The 20,327-nt window shown below is 44.5% G+C and overlaps 4 long non-coding RNA genes across 4 annotated transcripts in view; 3 read left to right on the top strand and 1 right to left on the bottom strand.

Moving 5' to 3' along the window:
• Positions 1-20,327, top strand: part of LOC308581388 — a 308,379-nt gene that overhangs the window by 235,388 nt on the left and 52,664 nt on the right. The gene's annotated exons all lie outside the window — the stretch shown is intronic.
• LOC308577969 lies at positions 352-1,493 on the top strand. Its single transcript, XR_014003794.1, has 2 exons — positions 352-777; positions 1,184-1,493. It is a non-coding gene; the product is annotated as an uncharacterized lncRNA (long non-coding RNA).
• On the bottom strand, positions 4,512-10,182 carry LOC308581433. The gene is made up of 3 exons (XR_014005085.1): positions 9,990-10,182; positions 8,057-8,167; positions 4,512-4,735 (listed from the first exon to the last, which is right to left on the bottom strand). It is a non-coding gene; the product is annotated as an uncharacterized lncRNA (long non-coding RNA).
• LOC308581276 lies at positions 13,923-18,936 on the top strand. The gene is made up of 3 exons (XR_014004917.1): positions 13,923-14,122; positions 15,968-16,084; positions 18,683-18,936. It is a non-coding gene; the product is annotated as an uncharacterized lncRNA (long non-coding RNA).

Genomic DNA, 20,327 nt, shown 5'->3' with positions numbered 1-20,327 from the left:
AGGAACCTTCAGAAGGCAGTTGTTGCCATGGGCATTGGGTGTATGTGCACTTTAATGAACTGAAGAGAAGGAAGGATTATGAGTCATGGGAGTTGCAGAGCATTTGTGTATGAACTAAGCGGCCTCGGCCCAGTATGCATGAAGGAGCGTCTCTACCCCTAGCGTTCTGCCCGTACACTGAAGTCCAGCTCCGAGGGCCTTCTGGCGGTTCCCTCACTGCAAGAAGTGAGGTTACAGGGAACCAGGCAGAGGGCCTTCTCGGTAGTGGCATCTGTCCTATGGAACACCCTCCCACAAGATGTCAAAGAAATAAACAGCTATCTGACTTTTAGAAGACATCTGAAGGCAGCCCTGTTTAGGAAATCTTTTAATATTTGATGAATTATTGTATTTTAATATTTTGCTGGAAGCCACCCAGAGTGGCTGGGGAAACCCAGCCAGATGGGCGGGGTGTAAATAATAATAATAATAATAATAATAATAATAATAATAATAATACAGGGCTGGGTTTGTTATTTGGCTGCTGTCAAGCCAACGTACCAACGTACCGCACTGTGATACAATATGAGAGGACACTTTCTATTATGGACCGGTAGAAAGAGGTCATCAATTGTTGTTTAGCATTATTGGTCTTTCGCAAAACCCTGAGGAAATGGAGTCTCTGTTGGGCCTTCCTAACCACCTGAGTTATATTGTTTTTCCAAGTGAGGTCTTCACTAAGGTAAACTCCCAGGAATTTAAAGGAAGAGACTTTCTCCACACAGCCTGTTAGTTTCTGTTTGCCACTGAGCAGCTGCTTGGAGTCACAGGACTCTGTTTACATTCCAGAGACCTTCCAGACTGTTGGAAGTCTCACAGGAGGGGAGAAGGTATGTGACCTTAGTGGTTTCCTGTTCCTTTGTTCAGTTGCTCTCTGCTTTCATAGAGAGAGGATGTATATTTCTTTGCTGTCTGCGTAGTGAGAAATAAAGCATAGCATGTAGCCATAAATCTCATCACTTCCCTGTGCTGGAAACTCTGCTGGATGGAAATGTGCCTGAGGCCTTATCAGAGGCTCAGGTTGTTAATTATTCGTCGGGAGGGCGATTACGAAGGCTCAGCCGGAAAATGAGCTTTATCAGCTTGGCTGAGTGAAGATTCCGACACAGCCTCCCCCCCCCCCCCCGATATACAATGGGGCTAGTTCTCCTCTCTTCCTCCAAAAGTCCAACACCATCTCCTTTGTCTTGCTAATATTTAGGTGCAAGTTATTCTCTAGGCACCATGTAGATACATTTTGAACCTCCCCACTGTATGCTGATTCATCTCCAGCTGTAATTAGACCCATTATGGTAGTATCATCTGCAAACTTAATAATTACAGTGGATGGATCAGATGAAATACAATCATATGTATACGATGAGTACACACATCCCTGTGGAGTGCCAGTGCTGAACCTCAGGGAGGTAGATGTAACACATTGACTGCTTGCAATAAACTTTCCTTTTACATCTCCTGGTGTGTGCCGCGTGGTTTCGGGGTGTTTGTTTGTTTTCAAATGTGCTGTTGATGGGCGGTGCAAGTGCATGTTTGGGGTGCCTGCAGCAGCTGTCACGAGCTTCATGTGCATTTGTTTACTGGGTCATGCTGCGTTGCAGAGTTGGCGCATGCAGCTGTGTTATGGGGCATGCCTATGGTGGGCTGGTGGGTGGCAACTGGTTGACGGTGCGTGGTTGCTATGGACACCATGTATGCCCATTCTCTGTCCCCATGGGATGTGCGTGAGCGCTCTTGAAGTGGCAATGCCAAGATAAGATCCTTGGGAGTGGTCCCATTTGTAGAGCCATGGGACAGGTCCTCCTAAGCAGCTGCTCTCTGGTTTTAGGGTTTCTTCCCCCTTCACTGGCAGGGCCTTGCTCATCCAGTGTTGGTCCATCCCAGAGACTCCTAAGCAGTCCCATTTCTCTAGGAAAACAGGAGCCAGAACTCACCATAGACACCTACCTCATTCTCTTAGAATGGTAATAGCACCCACCTGAGTGGTGTTAGAACTGAGTTCCTGTGAGTTCCCCTTGAAAAAAAGCCCTGCTCCTAAGCACCATTTGGGATGGAGGTCACTTAATTGTGCTGGGAGTGTTTCTGCTGACTTCCTGTCATGAGGATTGATCCATTTGGGTGTATCTCTTTATAAACATTTATTTTTCACTCATCTGCTTCTGTCATCCGCTCAAGCCAGCCCCCACCATGCTTCTCTGTAGGGGAAACGTGTGGCGCTGTGGTCTAAACCACTGAGCCTCTTGGGCTTGCCAATCAGAAGGTTGGTGGTTCGAATCCCCGCAACAGGCTGAGCTCTTGTGCTCAAATTCTGCTTGCGGGTTTCTCATGGGCATCTAGTTGGCCTCTGTGAGAACTGGATGCTGGACTAAGATGGGTTGTTGACATGATGCAGCAACCTCTTCCTGTGTTCTTATTGTGTATTGGTCAGAGTTTATGAACCGACTTCCCTTGGACACTTGTCAGCCTCGTAACCCTTGCCTTATGTGTGAAAGTGAGGTCCTTATTTTCCTCCTGCGGGTGAAAGGATGTGACCACACATAACCAGAAGCTGAAATCTGATTTCAATATTTATTTGCAATGACAATACCAGAAGATCAGTTCATGCATTTCACTTTAAGAAAAATGGAAGCCTAATATTCTTAAAGGAAACGAAGGTTATACATAAGTGAATGTCGAGGAAGGGAGAATATAAGGAACAAGGCATGCGAGGGAAAATCAGGGTACAATATGGGGAACAAAAAAGAATGTGGATTACAATTTAAAGTTTAAACTTAAAGCAGAAGGGGGGAAATCGAAGCATTAAATAAAATAACAATAGCACAAACAAATGGTCTCACTTACAAAACTAGCAATAACTGTAATGGTTATCTAACTCTTTGATTTAATACCTAGAGCGCTCCAACAGTCCAAACTAGTTAAAAGCTTTATTGTGTTACAGTTACAGGGCAATGAATTCTTAACAGGAAGGAAAGAGTAAAGAGATTTCTCTCTAATCACAGAGATTCAGAGGACCTGAGTTCTGCAAGCCCAGAGGAGAGTTTTATTCAGAATCCAAAGGATAGCAGCCTAAAAGGTCATAGTAGAATTGGCTCCAACGCCATCTCTGAACATCCTGACTAAGTATAGGATCAAATCAGTGGTGTGCAGTGATATTTTTTTATAGGGGAACAGTTCGGGCCAGAGGTGCCAGTTTGCGAGAGCGATGGGGGGACGTGACGTTGTGTGTGTGACAGCCTGACATTGCAAGTGTAAGCTTTGCGCCTCTCTCCCTAAGCTGAGCAGAAGCCTCCCGTGCTTTGGGAAGGAGGTACCAATGCTCCAATTTACCAGGAACATTGAGGGGACTAGTCTAGTCCCCATAGTCCACTGACCACACACCACTGTATGAAATACCCAAACAAGTCAGTTAAGGACTGACCAATGACCACTGTGCTCCCAGAACTCAGGGAGACACTTGCTATGCCAGAAGTAGAAAGGCAAATATTATCAATGTCATGGGGTTGTGTTTAATTAGTTCCTACTCAGAGTGGCTAGGCTAGGTCCATTAGCTTCAGTAGGTGAGTAAAGCATAGTGGAACCTAAGTTAGCCGTGTCCATTAACCTCAGTGTGCTACCACTGGGCACCTCCCACGTTCCACAATTTGTTCAGAGTATATGTGGTGTACCCTTCAGCGGACAATTCTGCAAAACAGCCACACAAGCAACTGGCAACCCAAAGTGTTGGTCGTGAGTGAAGTCGGGTGTGAGATTAGTGCAGCAGGGCTTGCGAGAGCTGAGCTTCTGTCTTTCCAGCAAAGCACAATGTATACAGCACCGCTTGGCCAGTGACTATCACCTCACCAAGGAACACCCCATTCCCTCTAAGAGAATTATGCACTTACTTTTTTGCGGGGGGGGGGGGGATGTTGTTTTTTGAACAATAGACAATGACAGACGGTGTAAACAAGTGAACACAAACGAGCGCTCCTCTGCTCTGGAGCAGGAAGAAGGAGCAAAGTTGTGAACAGAGTAAGAATTGATTCACAGCTGTTGATAGGCTGCCATTCTGATGCTGGGAACCACGCACTGCGAAGTGCTGTCTCCTGTGCTCATGAAGTCTCGTCATGTGTTTAGGACTCTGAAAAATCATTGCTTTAAAATGTGTGGGGCTCCTCCGTGAATACAGAAGGCTGTACACACCACAGTCAGGCTCCAATTTGTAGAGGGAGATGACGGCGATGGGGGGAAATTCAGTTGGTTTGCCCCACCCCCCCAAAATTCCGTGTTTACAGGGACAAACGCCTGTTTGTCACTTGCATCGCAATGGCTTCTGCTGTGGGGAAGGGAAATGAGTTATTATCTTAATGTTATATGTGCCTTAGACACAGGTGCCAACTTGAATTAAATGTTGGGGGAGGGACAGGTAAGCCCAGTCCCACATAATCAACCACATGATGCAGCACACACACACATATAAATGACAATTCACATCAACATTTGGGGGGGACTTCAAATATTTTAATTGGGGGCAGGGGCTGAAGAGCCCTTGGTCCCTTGGAGTTGGATCCTATGGCCTTACATTAAGTTTTAAAACAGGTGTCGGTGTCACAGCAAAGGTAGTCCACTCTTGTGCGCTTATAAACATACTTTTGTCCACACCTCAAACCTGGACCGTTGTAATGACAGCCCAAGTGGTGGCTTAACTTTTTCCCAGTTTTGACTAGAAATTGAAAAAAAAGAGTGTTCATGTTAACTGGTGAACGAAGGAATACAATTCTATCGAATTAGTTCAAAGAGAATACGGTGGTACCTTAGGTTACAGACGCTTCAGGTTACAGAATTTTGCTTCAGGATGAGAACAGAAATTGTGCGGTGGCAGCAGGAGGCCCCATTAGCTAAAGTGGTACCTCAGGTTAAGAACAGTTTCAGGTTAAGAACGGACCTCCAGAACAAATTAAGTTCTTAACCTGAGGTTCCACTGTATACCAATAAGGGCATCAGAAGTGCCACATAAAAGGAAGGTGTATTTTAAAAACTCCCCATTAAAATAGGCCTAAAACAGAATTTTATTTTATTTTTTACCATTTTGCAAAAACTACTAAAATTTAATCATTACCATAAAATGTGTTAGAAGGCAGGAGAGATATATCACAATACATTTATGTCCTGAAAACTCCAAATCCCCACCCTCAGTTCTCTACAAATGATTCCAAATAACTTTTTCCTAAGACGGGAAGTCTTTACTATGACATACTTATTTGTTCCTTGTAACAGAAACCTTACTTTTTCCTACCACACTCCAGGGTTTCCATGCACTTAAGCAAGGGCAGTGTTCTAATTTAATGTTAGAACAGAACTGACATTCAAGAACATAATGAGGCAAAATTTCTAGTACTGTTTCTACACAATTGCATAGTCCATCTTAGACTAATAGGCCTTGGAATCCCCACAGCAGCAGGCTTGAGTCCATCTATTCAAAGTAGGGTTGGTTAAAATATTTCTGATATTCTGTTTTTCAGTGAGAAATGGCAGGTGTTTTTCATACTGCTGCTGGCAGTCTGCACTTGCCAGCCAGTGAACAATTACATGACCAAGTGTACTGAGAGCCTGAGGTAAAAATCCAACCTGCTATGCTTAATTATTATTAAGGAAAGGGGATCTTTCATTTACTGAATATTCATCCTGATTTGCTCCAGGGGGTCCAATTATATCTAGTCTTTATTTCCTTCAGCGTATTATTATTATTATTATTATTATTATTATTATTATTATTACTACTACTACTACTACTACTACTCTGGGTGGATCTACACAGGAAAAAACCCCACTATAAATAAGTCAGAAATTAAATCGCTATAACAAAAGGGGGAGAAACGCTGTGCAAAATCACAAAGAAATTTTTTTGCTCTCCAGCACCTTCTGGTGTTGCGTGTTTATAACGCATTCAACACACTGTTGTTTTTACTAATGTGGCTGAGTCCTCAAATTGGACTCATTGAAATGAATTATCTATTAAATTTAATCTGTCTCCTCTGAGTAAAACTCAGTTGAATGAGTATACAATAATAAAGAAAACATATTGTTATGATCTCAGCTATATAAGGTGTTAGGTTTTCTTGAACTTTATGTTGCTTTTCATTTGGTTAATAGCTGTACACAACTCTCTCAGATTTAGAGATACTGCAAGCTCATCTCTAACTTGTTTTTGCAGAATTTGTGAGAGGACTTCAGCAGCTACAGGGGAGTTGCAGTTAAGGAGATGCTGGTAATGTTCTTTCCAGTGCAATGCAATAGCTTCTCTATCTTTTAGAAGTGTGGTACCGTCTGCTGAGCGTAGTGGGCATATGTCATGATTTATTGGCCCATAGATGGTCTTTGTGGCTTTAAATAAACTCTGTGCATCATGAGTGTCAGCTAAGTGCTGGATCTCTTGAGTTTTTTTAATCCACCAGGTGTTCTTTAGTTCTCTGGTTCTTCTTTGAACCTCAGCCTTAACGTTGGCATAGTTTTTCTCTCTCTCTCTTAATGGCGTTTCTATCTGCCAGATCTGAAAGGACTTCCTTTTCTTGTCAATCATGTGTTCAATCTCACTGTCATTCTCATCAAACCAGTCCTGGTGTTCCTTGGTTTGGTATCCAATAGTTTGTTCACAAGCTGCAATAATGGATGTTTTTTGCTTGTTCTAGTGTTCCTCAATGTTATCAGGGAACTCTGAAAGCAGATGGTCCTTAAGAGTCATGTGGAAGCAATCCCGCTTAATAGGATCTTGAAGGGCTCGAGTGTTCATTTTGCGCCTCAGTTTCCTTCTTTGAAGCCTGTGTTGAGGTGTAAACTTGATAGCCATCGTGGAGCGTATTAATCAGTGATCTGTCCATTTTCAAATATCTGTCTGTTTGCTAGCTGCTTTGGTGGTGTGGAAGCAGGAAACATTGTAGGACCTTTGTGGCCTCCTTGCTCCTGCTTCCCTTTCTTCCAAGAGGCACTGAATCTGTCAAGGACTGAATCATTTCCAAAACTAGTGGATCCATGTGAACATGGAGACAATGGTGTTCCTGGGAAGGAGGGGAAGAGCTCTGCTCTTGGTGCTATGCTGCAGGATGCTTATGAGAAGGAAACTTTTTTGTTGTTTTTTTTGTTTTTAAAATGTGTACTTTGGCATATAGGTAAAGGTAAAGGGACCCCTGACCATTAGGTCAAGTAGTGACCAATTCTGGGGTTGCGGCGCTCATCTCGCTTTATTGGCCGAGGAAGCTGGCGTACAGCTTCCGGGTCATGGAGCAGTGCACGGAAACACTGTTTATCTTCCCGCTGGAGCGGTACCTATTCATCTACTTGCACTTTGATGTGCTTTCAAACTGCTAGGTTGGCAGGAGCAGGGACCGAGCAACGGGAGCTCACCCTGTCGCGGGGATTCGAACCACCGACCTTCTGATCGGCAAGTCCTAGGCTCTGTGGTTTAACCCACAGTGCCACCCGCATCCCTACTTTGGCATATACTTTGGTCCAAAGGTGGAAAAACTCCAGCCATGTAAATGTGGTACATGGGGCTTTGTTAAACACACTGAGGCCCAGAACCTGGAGCACAACTAAAGTGAAGACTACCCAGGGTGGCTGGGGAAACCAAGCCAGATGGGTGGGGTATAAATGATAAATTACTATTATTATTATTATTACTACTACTATTACAAAGAGCAAGTTAGAATTATTTAAGATGCTCAGATACAGATACGAGGTGCATCTGGAAGCCAGTGCACATTCCTAATGTGTAACTCCTCAGATGCAAAACTGGACAACAGTTTTGCATCTGAGAGCACTTTGCAAGTCCATTACTGTTATGCTTTTCATAGTGTGTGCACATGTACACGTATGTGGCGACTGTGGGAACAGAATACTGAGCCAGCTGGACTTTGGCGATGATCCAGCAGAGCTGCCTTTGTGTTCTCACAAACCCCTGCGTCCTCCTTGACATTAGGTCAGCCTAGTCAAACCTACGAGAGGGAACCTGGGAAAAGAGGGGGAGTGGGGAATATAGGCTCCTTACCATCATATACAATTTTCTTTGAGCACCTAACTCCAGGACATCTGCGGAATAGAGGCCAACATGAACTCACTTCGTGCCATCCATCGCACATTCTGCATTCTACGGCATCCGCTGTAAGAGGCAGGTATTTTTTTTCATAAAATCAAAGAACTATAGAGTTGGAAGGGACCCAGAGGGTCATCTAGTCCAATGCAGGACTGTCAACTAAAGATTATTGTTCGTCCCTGCAAAGGTCGCCCTTTCTTTAAAAGTCAGTAAATCAGGTGCTTTGCTGTGGGTAGGGGAACAGGGTCCTGAAACCCTCTAACTTTTGCACAAGCCCATTGTTTTCTAGCATTTCCTGCTCTAAAAATAAAATAAAAAATAAGCTTTTCCTAATGGGGAAGGCTGAGCCTTCTGCAAGGCAAAGTGCCACTCAGAGCTCAGCTACTCGCCATCTTAATATGTGGATGGACCAATCAACTTACATTATCCTGAACTTCAAAAATCCTGTTGGCACTCTATAGCTCAGGATAGACACTGGAAGCAGCAGCAAGATCTACCCCCCCCCCTTCAAAACTTGTCTCTGTGTGTATAGATTAGGATATGGAAATTGTATTCAAACTTGTGGCAAAGTTCTGTCTTTGCTGCACATAAAAAGGTAAAGGGACCCCTGACCATTAGGTCCAGTCATGACCGACTCTGGGGTTGCGACGCTCATCTCGCTTTATTGGCCGAGAGAGGTGGCGTACAGCTTCCGGGTCATGTGGCCAGCATGACTAAGCCGCTTCTGGCGAACCAGAGCAGTGCATGGAAACACCGTTTACCTTCCCGCCGGAGTGGTACCTATTTATCTACTTGCACTTTGATGTGCTTTCGAACTGCTAAGTTGGCAGGAGCAGGGACCGAGCAACGGGAGCTCACCCCGTCGCGGGGATTCGAACCGCCGACCTTCTGATCGGCAAGTCCTAGGCTCTATGGTTTAACCCACAGCGCCACCCACGTCCCCTTGCTGCACATAGCATCATCCTTAAGGAAACCAGTTGTATCCTCTTTTTAAAAGCTGGTGGGGTCCCATGTACTAAGTCAGTGCATTGTTTGGGCACTCAGCTCTCTCTCAACTCCACTCATATATTTATCTTCTGTGCACACTTTCCCCTAATGTGCAATTTTTTTAACACATTGGTTAGTTGGAGGAGAGCATCTTTTTAAAAGCTGGTGGGGTCCCATGTACTAAGTCAGTGCATTGTTTGGGCACTCAGCTCTCTCTCAACTCCACTCATATATTTATCTTCTGTGCACACTTTCCCCTAATGTGCAATTTTTTTAACACATTGGTTAGTTGGAGGAGAGCATCACAAAATTGGGAGAAGCGCACATTTTGAAGGATAACTGTGTTTCAATTTGCATCTTGCTGCAGAAGGAGTCACAAACCGTATTGGCCTGAATATAAGCCACATTTCCCTCCCCCTGCCCCCAATTCCAACTGTGAAAAGTTAAAGTGCAGCTTATATTCGCGACCTTGCAGTATGCAGCCAGGAGTGCTGGGCAAACAGCTCCAGGAGAGTGGCAAAGCAGCGCTTACCCCCGTCCTCTCCCCCAAGGCCGGGAAGGGAGAGAGCTCAGTACACAGCCAGGGGCAGTGAGGAGTGGAGCAGCTTATATTCGGGTATTTTTTTCTTTTTTCCTTTCCCTTCTCCAATTTTAAAGGTGCGGCTTGTTTTCGGGCCAATACGGTAAGTAGGTTCCCGTCAAAATCTGAAGTGAATCCAATTTCTCCCTCATTCCAAAGTACCAATACTAATTTTACTACTTCTACTTTTTAAAAAAATAAATAAATAACTGTATTTTACGCGAGTTCGCAGAGGATACATGGCAAAGCTCCGAAAGCAGTCTGAGGATTTCTCTTTTTTCGGATAAATTTGGTTTCACCTCTTCAAGGGGCAGGACTTACCTTCATGGTTAAGGGAGAGCAAAAGAAAGAATGCAAGGAGGCAGACCTGAGCCAAGCACAGGCCCCGGTGGTCAAGAAAGAAGCTCTTCCCCATTGGGAAGCCTTTTAGTATGGAGAGGCTGGCTTTGAAGGCTGACAGCTGAGAGACCTCAGGCTTGCAGAGCAGTTGTTCCTGAACCTCTGGTCAGCAGCACATGGCTCAGTGTGAAGAGCCAGGTTCAAGGCATCCAATATATAAGGCCGGGAAAGATCTTCTTGACTTCTTCCCTCATTCTGGTGGGCTTCAAAGGTACAATAAGCCTCTGGCATTATGCAGGGGTGGTTCTGAAGAGCAGCAGAGGTGTGTGGGCAGTGGTAACCTTGAGCTGTTTGGGGCACAGTGTACTGATGGTTTGGAAAAATCATAATTGGCTGAGGGATCAAACAGAACACCGGAGAGAATGGCCCAGATCTCTGTGGGCACCTGATGCTATCTTACATGGAAGGCATACTTGTTCCTTTCTTTCTTTCTTTCTTTCTTTCTTTCTTTCTTTCTTTCTTTCTTTCTTTCTTTCATCTTTCCTCTTAAGATATAATTTTCATTTATGACAAACATTTCAAACAGAATCATCATTACTTATACAGTCAAGCCTTGGTTCCCAAACGGCTTAGTTGACAAATAAATAGGCTCCCAAACTCCGAAAACCTGGAAGTAAGTGTTCCAGTTTTCGAACGTTTTTTGGAAGCTGAACATTCGACGCGCCTACTGCTTGAGTGCAGGAAGCTCCTGCAGCCAATCGGAAGCCATGCCTTGGTTTTTGAACAGTTTCAGGAGTTGAACGGACTTCTGGAGAGGATTAAGTTCAAGAACCAAGGTTCCACTGTATTTATTCTATTTCCCTGCATATCCCAATTTAAATCTATTTTATATTTTATTCCCATCCATTTCATATATGCTTTCAATGGCCACATCATTTCGTGTGTGTGATTTTAGGCAGCACTCCTATACACCAGAAGCTGCTGGCATAAACCAAAAGCAGCGTAAATTAAGCCATGCCATGCCTTGCTGGGTTCACCCCTTGCCCACCTCCCTCCCTCCATCTGTGCCACTCACAGTGAGCCAGAGCTCAAACCATTTATAGAGGCTCCATAATAATAATAATAATAATAATAATAATAATAATAATAATAATAATAATTTATTATTTATACCCCGCCCATCCGGCTGGGCCTCCCCAGCCACTCTGGGCGGCTTCCATAAAAACCAAAAATACAGTAAAATATCACACGTTAAAAACTTCCCTGAACAGGGCTGCCTTAAGATGTCTTCTGAATGTCAGGTAGTTGTTTATCGCTTTGACATCTGCTGGAAGGGCGTTCCACAGGGCGGGTGCCACTACCGAGAAGGCCCTCTGCCTGGTTCCCTGTAGCTTTGCTTCTCGCAATGAGGGAACCGCCAGAAGGCCCTCAGCGCTGGACCTCAGTGTCCGGGCAGAATGATGGGGGTGGAGACGCTCCTTCAGGTATACTGGACCGAGGCCGTATAGGGCTTTAAAGGTCAGCACCAACACTTTGAATTGTGCTCGGAAACGTACTGGGAGCCAATGTAGGTCTTTCAAGACCGGTGTTATATGGTCTCAGCGGCTGCTCCCAGTCACCAGTCTAGCTGCCGCATTCTGGATTAGTTGTAGTTTCCGGGTCACCTTCAAAGGTAGCCCCACATAGAGTGCATTGCAGTAGTCCAAGCGAGAGATAACCAGAGCATGCATCACTCCGGCGAGACAGTCTGCGGGCAGGTAGGGTCTCAGCCTGCGTACCAGATGGAGCTGATAAACAGCTGCCCTGGACACAGATTTGACCTGTGCCTGCATGGACAGCTGTGAGTCCAAAATGACTCCCAGGCTGCGCACCTGGTCCTTCAGGGGCACAGTTACCCCATTCAGGACCAGGGAATCCTCCACACCTGGTTTAAAAAGTTTTTGTGCATTTTGACCTTGACGTAGCCTAAATAGGCATGCCAGCCATAACGGTTGCCATGCCCTTCCAGATCTAAAAGGTCTGTATTTTGTAGTATACATCATTCCATGATCCAGGACAGACAGGCCGCCTCGTAGTAGAGTTTCAAAGCCTGGATCCCTGTGGAATCCAGTGCTGGGGGTGGGGGGTGGGCTGGTTGTGCCCATCAGAATTTTGCACCTGGAGCCATGACCCCCCCAGCCCCTGACACTACACCACTGATTCCATGTAAATATGGCTTCCCTGCCTCAAAAGCCATGAGGAGAGAGAGAGAGAGAGAGAGAGAGAGAGAGAGAGAGAGAGAGAGAGAGTATGCCAACAATCTGATAGGCCAAAGTGTGTAGCTCAATTATGAATGTAGCTATATTTTACAGTCAACATGAAAGACACCAGAAACCTTGTAGAGTGGAACCTTGGTTTTTGAACACCTCCACAGTCAAATGTTTTGGCTCCCCAAAGCCAAAAACTTGGAAGTAGCTGCTCTGGTTTTCAAACGTTTTTTTGGAAGCCAAACATGCCACATGGCTTCTGTCTTGAGTTTCCCTATTGTATTGAGGCTTTCGCTTTCACTTTTTGAACGTTTCCAAAGTCAGTCAGTCTTCTGGAATGGATTACGTTCGAAAACCAAGGTTCCAATGTACTAGGAGAAGCAAGTGGTGGAACTCAGGTTCCTTCCTCCTCGCATGACTGGGGAAGTCTGCAGGTTATGGGGACTTGCTGGCCAGTTCTTTTACAGCAGCAGCAGTAGCCCTGCAGATGGTGGGAGGCTTTTATTATCAGATAATGGAGGCATACAATTTGGATAAGAAAATTGGCTTCCAGGTGGAAAAGTCAAAATTAGAAACAGAACTGTTAGAACCCAAAACTAAGAACTTGTCAAGAATGTATAACTTGCTGTTGAAATGGAATACTCAGGACGAAACGGTGAAATCTGCTATGATTAAATGGGCACAAGACGTTGGACATAACATTATGTTTGCTGACTGGGAACAGTTGTGGACCACAGGTATGAAATTTACGGTATGTAATGCCCTAATAGAGAATATTATGAAAATGATATACAGGTGGTACATGACTCCAGTCAAGCTTGCAAAAATCTATCATTTGCCCGACAATAAATGTTGGAAATGTAAAGAAACTGAAGGTACATTCTTTCACCTTTGGTGGACGTGCCCAAGGATTAAGGCTTTCTGGGAAATGATATATAATGAATTGAAAAAGGTATTTAAGTATACCTTCTTGAAGAAACCAGAGACCTTTCTACTGGGCATAGTCGGCCAATTGGTGCCAAAGAAGGATAGAACTTTTTTTATGTACGCTACAACAGCAGCAAGAATTCTCATTGCAAAGTATTGGAAGACACAAGAGCTACCCACTTTGGAAGAATGGCAGATGAAGGTGACAGACTATATGGAATTGGCAGAAATGACTGGCAGAATCCGGGACCAGGAAGAAGAGTCGGTGGAAGAAGATTGGAAGAAATTTAAAGATTACTTACAGAAATATTGTAAAATTAATGAATGTTAGAATGATGTTGGATAGAAATTAAGTGGTTTCTAGCTGTAATGCTTTAAGAGAATATGAAAAAAGGTTTATAAATGGGTAAAAGCTTAATGGTAAGGATTTGCTGAACTAATAAATTTAAGTGGTATGCAAAAAAGGGAGGTATGAGGAGGTCCGGGGAAATAAGCTTAAGGAAAATAAGAAATGGAAAATTAATGTGTTTTTAATTGTTTTTATTTTGTATTTTTTTATTTTCCCATTTTTATTGTAATATGTTACAAATCTTAATAAATATCTTATAAAAAAAAACCAGATGGTGGGAGGCTTTCAAGTCCACCCCCAGAGCTTTCATGTCCAGCAGGATTAGATAATCCGAGGAGCCAAAATGGTCCCATCTGACCTTATATAGCCATTATTGGTCAGACTGTTCCGTACTTTGAATAACTTCTTGCTGGGGGAAGCTGTTACATGCTTCCCAAGAGCCCTGTCTGATCCCTCCAGAAGGGTCGGAGAAGAAGTCAACTTCACTCTCTTTGTTCCAGAAAGCCATCCCATGGGGTGCAGATCTTGGGGGCCATGGGTGGCTCTTACTTGGCTTTTGGCAGCCTGTGTTTTCTTTGGGCTCAGCCCAGGAGGTAAGTCCCACCTGCAAGAGGAAGATTCACATGTATTTCAACTTTATACTTTATATACTTTAACAGTGACAAATCCCAATCTGCTTTTTTGAACTGGAAACGAAGGAGGGATGTGTAAGGTCATATTCTAAATAATAATTCACTTGGAGAGAAGACTGTATGCAGTGCACACATATGTTTATGTTATTGATTAGTTAGATTATCTACATCTTCCCTGGAAGGATGTGTGAGGTCATATTCTAAATGATAATTATAGTAACTTAGAGAAAATGTAGGGGACACGGGTGGCACTGTGGGTAAAACCTCAGTGCCTAGGGCTTGCCGATCGCATGGTCGGCGGTTCGAATCCCCGTGGCGGGGTGAACTCCCGTCTTTCGGTCCCAGCTCCTGCCCATCTAGCAGTTCGAAAGCACTCTTAAGTGCAAGTAGATAAATAGGTACCGCTTTATAGCAGGAAGGTAAACGGTGTTTCCGTGTGCTGCGCTGGTGCTGGCTCGCCAGAGCAGCTTCGTCACACTGGCCACATGACCCGGAAGTGTCTCTGGACAGCGCTGGCCCCCGGCCTCTTAAGTGAGATGGGCGCACAACCCTAGAGTCGGACACAACTGGCCCGTACGGGCAGGGGTACCTTTACCTTTAGAGAAAATGTGTGCAGCACACGCATATGTTTATTTTATTGATTATTTACACTTCTAAACTTCTCTTCCTTCCAAGGGAGCCAAGGGCGATGTACCGTTTTTATTTTACTATGAAGGCACAAGATGCATGTCATAAATGAAAGATAACAACAGTGAACACATTATACAATATATGTGAAACTCACTCTCACAAATACCGGAGGGGGGGGAGGTAAAAGACCTTTGGACAGTTAAGTCCAGTCAAAGGCAACTGGGGTTGGAGGGAGCTGGCTGAGGGAGTTGGCGTTTGTCCACAGACAGCTTTCCGGGTCGTGTGGCCAGCAGGACTAAACTGCTTCTGGCACAACGGGACGCCATGATGAGTGCCAGAGCACACTGAAATGCCATTTACAAATACCTGCACCCTAACCTCAGTTAGTAAAAGATAGGTCTGGGAAAGGCTGTGAAGAGTCAGTCAGTGAAGACAAAACTGAGCTGGTTGTATTAATGGTCTTAGAATAAATAGTAGATGCTACAGTGGCATAAAAGATACCCATTTCTCCCCCTCCCCTGCCCACCATTGTCCAGAGATCATGTATTTGCCTACATCCATTATTTACTTCTTTTCCAGAGCCTGTTGCTTCCATTTTAATCACTGGCAATCATTATTTTCAGCATCTTCATCATCACCAGCAGGACCCAGGGCAGGTTACAAGATTTTGAAATTAAAATAGTCAAAGGTATCCCAATCACAGGGATAGAGTGTGCAGTGATGCTCCCACTGTGCCTCTCTCAGATTTTGATCTGCTCTATTTGTCCGCCATTAGGGATCCTTTGGGAACTGACACACACACACCCCAGGCACAATTCTGCCTTGTAGGGGGTTGGACTAGATCAGTGTTCCCCAACCTTGGGCCTCCAGCTGTTTTTGGACTACAGTTCCCATCATCCCTGACCACTGGTCTTGCTAGCTAGGGATTATGGGAGTTGTAGTCCAAAAACAGCTGGAGGCCCAAGGTTGGGGAACACTGGACTAGATGACCCCTTCCAACTCTACAGTTCTTTGATCCTGGTGACTCCCAGCCGCAATGCCTTTCCAAGTACAACGGATTCCATCATTAATTTTAGCACAATGGGTTTGAATTTTAAAGAGACAGTTTCCCACAGTGAACGTTCCACTCAAGCCCATGTATGTCTGCAAGGAGAGTCAACATTCTCTCTTTCATAGCACATGGAATAACCTGCCGACGATGCAGAATCGAGGAGCCAGGGTCGCGGTGCTTTCCAGCAACAACATACTGTAGAGTTGATCATGGGGGGTGCTTAGCCGAGAGACAGTATAAAGGTAAGGAGGCATTGCAGAGTGTTTCTTTCCCATTCGTCTGCGTGTTTGTATACCAGGGCTGCCATACATCTGGATTTTCCCGGACATTGCTGGAATTTCAAAGGCAGAATTGATGTCCAAGGAGAATTTCCGCTTTGTCCTGGATCTTAGGCAAGGCAAACGGAAAAATTGAGTTTTTTGAGCTCAATGACTTTGGGGTTTCAGGTTTTCCTTAAAAAAAAGAAAGGCTGGACAATCTTGGAGGTTTCCTTAAAAAGAAAGCTTGTGGTGTCCCAGTTTTTACTTTTTGAAAAAGTATACTCTAGCGTATACTTGGTGACACGTACCCGTCCCTGTCCACCACAGGCAATCATGTACAAAGAGTCTGAGGCCTTGTCTGAAAATGGTTCATGTAGCTGTTAAACAACACTGCAGAATGCATTAGTTCTCTAAAAGGTTGAACATTGTGGGTTCTGTTCAAGCAGAGCCGGCCGGGCCATGAGCCGAGCTGAGGCAACTGCCTAAAGCAGTGGGATCTGGCAGGATCCAGGAGTGGCAAATCCTACCGCTATGGTGTGTTTACCTGCTACTGAGGTAAATAGCCCAGGCCGGGTGATCTTACAGGGTATGGGGGAGGCTGACAGCAGTGACCGCACACTCAACCACCCTACTGTTGGGATACTGCCAGGGAGACAAAGTCCATCATGGCCCCACGTCACCTCCGGACGTCCATCGATCTCCCGTAGACACGCAGTATCAGCAATTAGCAACATGAGCTTCAGAAATAGCTTCCCACATTCCAGGGCTGATGCACGCTCTTATCAGCAGATAATGCACAGCGAAAGATGCACGCAGGAGAGCATTTTTTGTAAGTTTATTCTGCGTTAGTCAGAACAGAGAAAAAATGACCACCTGCTTCAGCGTTCAGGCACAGAGAGAGAGAGAAACGAAAGCAACAGAAAACATAAACATCCTGTGAACAGGAAATGCGCAGACTCTGTGACTCACAAAGCCTGCTCCCTTTTAAGGTGGAACGGAAATATTCTAACACCTACTTCACCCATTAGAAACTCACTTAACTCACATAATCAAATACAAAAGACACACACAAAAACAAGCAAACAGGAAACCAGTAGGGAAAGGTGCATTGAAACAAAACCAATAATAATAGTAGTAATGACCAGGAAAGAGGACACCACAGAAAGAAATAGAGAGAGGGAGGGAGGGAGAGAGGAAAATAAAAGGTAGGGAAGAGGAAGAATGGAAAAATGCAAAGGAAAGAAAAAGAGAGTGGGGCAGTGTGTGTGTGTGTGTGTGTGTGTGTGTGTGTGTAGCAGTTGAAAGTCAGTTGCGCAAGGGATGTTATCTCCAATCTTTTCAATTCAATACCTTTTTTTAAAGTTCACTGAAGAAACTGTGGCAGCAAGGTGATTGGTTGCTCGATGATGATGATGATGATGATGATGATTGAATTTGTATACCACTCTTCATCTGAAGATCACAGGGTGGTTCACACTTAACAAACTACAACTTAGCAAACTACTTGAGAGGCAGTGTAGCAGGCCATGCGAGCAAAGACGACAGCTGGGCTCATCCCACTATTTCGAAATCCATATTGAGACTCCAGAAAAAACCCTGGCCCCAACTAACCCTTATCCTCCGCAAATGGTCTTATAGAGAAGGCTGGTTCTGTTTGAGGCTCAAAACCATTTTGGGGAGTGTTGGGAGGTATCTGATGGTGGGGTAGACAGGTCACAATACACAATTCAGTGCAATCCACTCAACCATAAATCTCAGAAGGTGACTAGATATTTCTGCAGCCATTCAATGCAGGCCTCATCCTGCTTTAAAGGTCAGACATGCGCCTAGAAATTGTGGGGCAAATATAAGTACAGTGGTACCTCAGGTTAAGTACTTGATTTGTTCCGGAGGTCCGCTCTTAACCTGAAACTGCTCTTAACCTGAAGCACCACTTTAGCTAATGGGGCCTCCTGCTGCTGCCACGCTGCCAGAGCACGATTTGTGTTCTCATCCTGAAGCAAAGTTCTTGACCCGAGGTACTATTTCTGGGTTAGCAGAGTCTGTAACCTGAAGCGTATGTAACCTGAAGTGTCTGTAACCCGAGGTACCACTGTATGGATAAGCCATTGGAAATGCCCTTTTACTTCTGTCAATAATTTATTTTAGTATTTTAATAATGACAGTAGTATAGAAGTAGTATAGAAATGCAGTAAACAGACAAATATTGTGCTGGAGAAGAGATATTCCTTCCTTGTTTGTGTAGGAGCAGGATTTTAATCACACTTGTAATGTAACAAACACTATGGATACTATGGAAGGATACAAAATGTTATTATGGTTCTGCTGTATTCTGTCACACCTTCCAAACATTCTGTCACACTCTGTTGTGGCAAACTAGCAAGATTCAAAACTGAACGGCAAAGTATGTATCAGCGGATCTGATTCTCCATTGCTGAAATCACTGGGTGGTTCAACCCAAATGCACTATACACACAAAAATGAGATGGTTCTTACACCAGGTGATCTTGACAGTAGCACAGGTATTAGGAAATACCTCATAAGTAACACAAAGACTCCCTCTTCTCTCCACAATCCCAGATGGCAAATTGCTGAAAAGAATAAAGAACTGTTATATAAATGGTACCAGATGTGAAACCAATTGGACGTCTCCCGAAGATGAAATTGAACACGAGGTGCGCTGCTGTACCGACCAAGACTATTGCAACAAAACACTGTAGAGTGTGGGTGATGACAAACATAACAGTTAAGGCTGAAATCCTACCAACACCTCTTGTGGAACTCAGTAGAATTTCCTTCTGATTAAACATGCATATGATTGCGCTAGATAAAAATTGCATCCCTACTTCTAATGTGTATCGGCTAGATTTGAAATTTGTTTCTAATAAAAAATAGATAGATAATAGAATATAATTGACAAATCACAGAGCATATTATTGAAAACATTTATCTGTACAAATGGTCAGAATATTAATATTTATTTAAGACTGTAAAAACACCCTGATGATTGTGTTGTAGCACCACCTAGAAATCCAGTGAAGAACTAAGTACATGATTTTAAATGCTGGCTGCTGTCTCTGCAAATACACTCCGCTTCAGTGACTCCTTAATTCCCATTGCGCACCATGTTCAGAGTGGTGAAAAGTTGAGGCTCTTCCTCATTTCACTGGAGGCATGGAGCTCCTAATCAGCTTTCATGAATCTGAACGGATTTTCCATGGGTGCCTGTTCCTGCACAAACATTACCACAGGACCTGGGACTGTAGCCTTGTGTGTATCTGAGCCTTTCTTCATATACAGTATTCCATTGCCATTGTCTATGCATATTTTTTGAACGCACCTATAGATACAGCACCGCAGTTTGCGCCACCTCACGGTATCCTTAGCGAAGGGGTAGGCAACCTAAGGCCCATGGGCCGGATGAGGCCCAATCGCCTTCTCTATCCGGCCCACGGACGGTCTGGGAATCAGCATGTTTTTACATGAGTAGAATGTCCTTTTATTTAAAATGCATCTCTGGGTTATTTGTGGGGTCTGCCTGGTGTTTTTACATGAGTAGAATGTGTGCTTGTATTTAAAATGCATCTCTGGGTTATTTGTGGGGCACAGGAATTTGTTCATTCCACCCCCCCTTAAAAAAAAAATATAGTCCGGCCCACTACATGGTCTGAGGGACGGTGGACCAGCCCATGGCTGAAAAAGGTTGCTGACCCCGCTGACCCCTGCCCTAGCAGCTACACAAACACTTCCCTTGGGCGCTTAGAAAAACAAAAACAAACTGCTGCAGCCACTACCACCACCATCTAGCAGCTGCCACCATATTTTTCCTCCACAACGTACCTTTTTCCTGGAGGTGAAAATGAGGATTTGAAAGCTGGCTTATGCAGAGTTTGATTATTGTTCTGCCTTCACATGTACACTGGCAGGCAGCAGTTCTTCTAGTGGACACTGCAAAGTGCAATGCATAACCAGCCCACAAACCTTGCTCTTGATTTAGTATCATAGAATTGTAGAGGTGGAAGGGACCCTGAGGGGGGGGTTCATAGTGCCCAACCCCCTGCAGTGCAGGAATGTCAACTGAAGCATCCATGATGGCCATCGAACCTCTGCTTCAAAACCTCCAAGGAGGAGAGTCCCCAAGCTCCCAAGGGAGACTGCTCCACTGTCCAAGTGCTTTTGTTGTCAGGAGGTTCTGCTGGTGCTTAGCTGGAATCTCCTTTACCTA

The sequence above is a fragment of the Podarcis bocagei genome, assembly GCF_964188305.1.
Source record: "Podarcis bocagei genome assembly, chromosome: 2".
Taxonomy (NCBI): Eukaryota; Metazoa; Chordata; class Lepidosauria; order Squamata; family Lacertidae; genus Podarcis; species Podarcis bocagei.
This window is presented reverse-complemented; position numbering and strand designations above follow the sequence as displayed.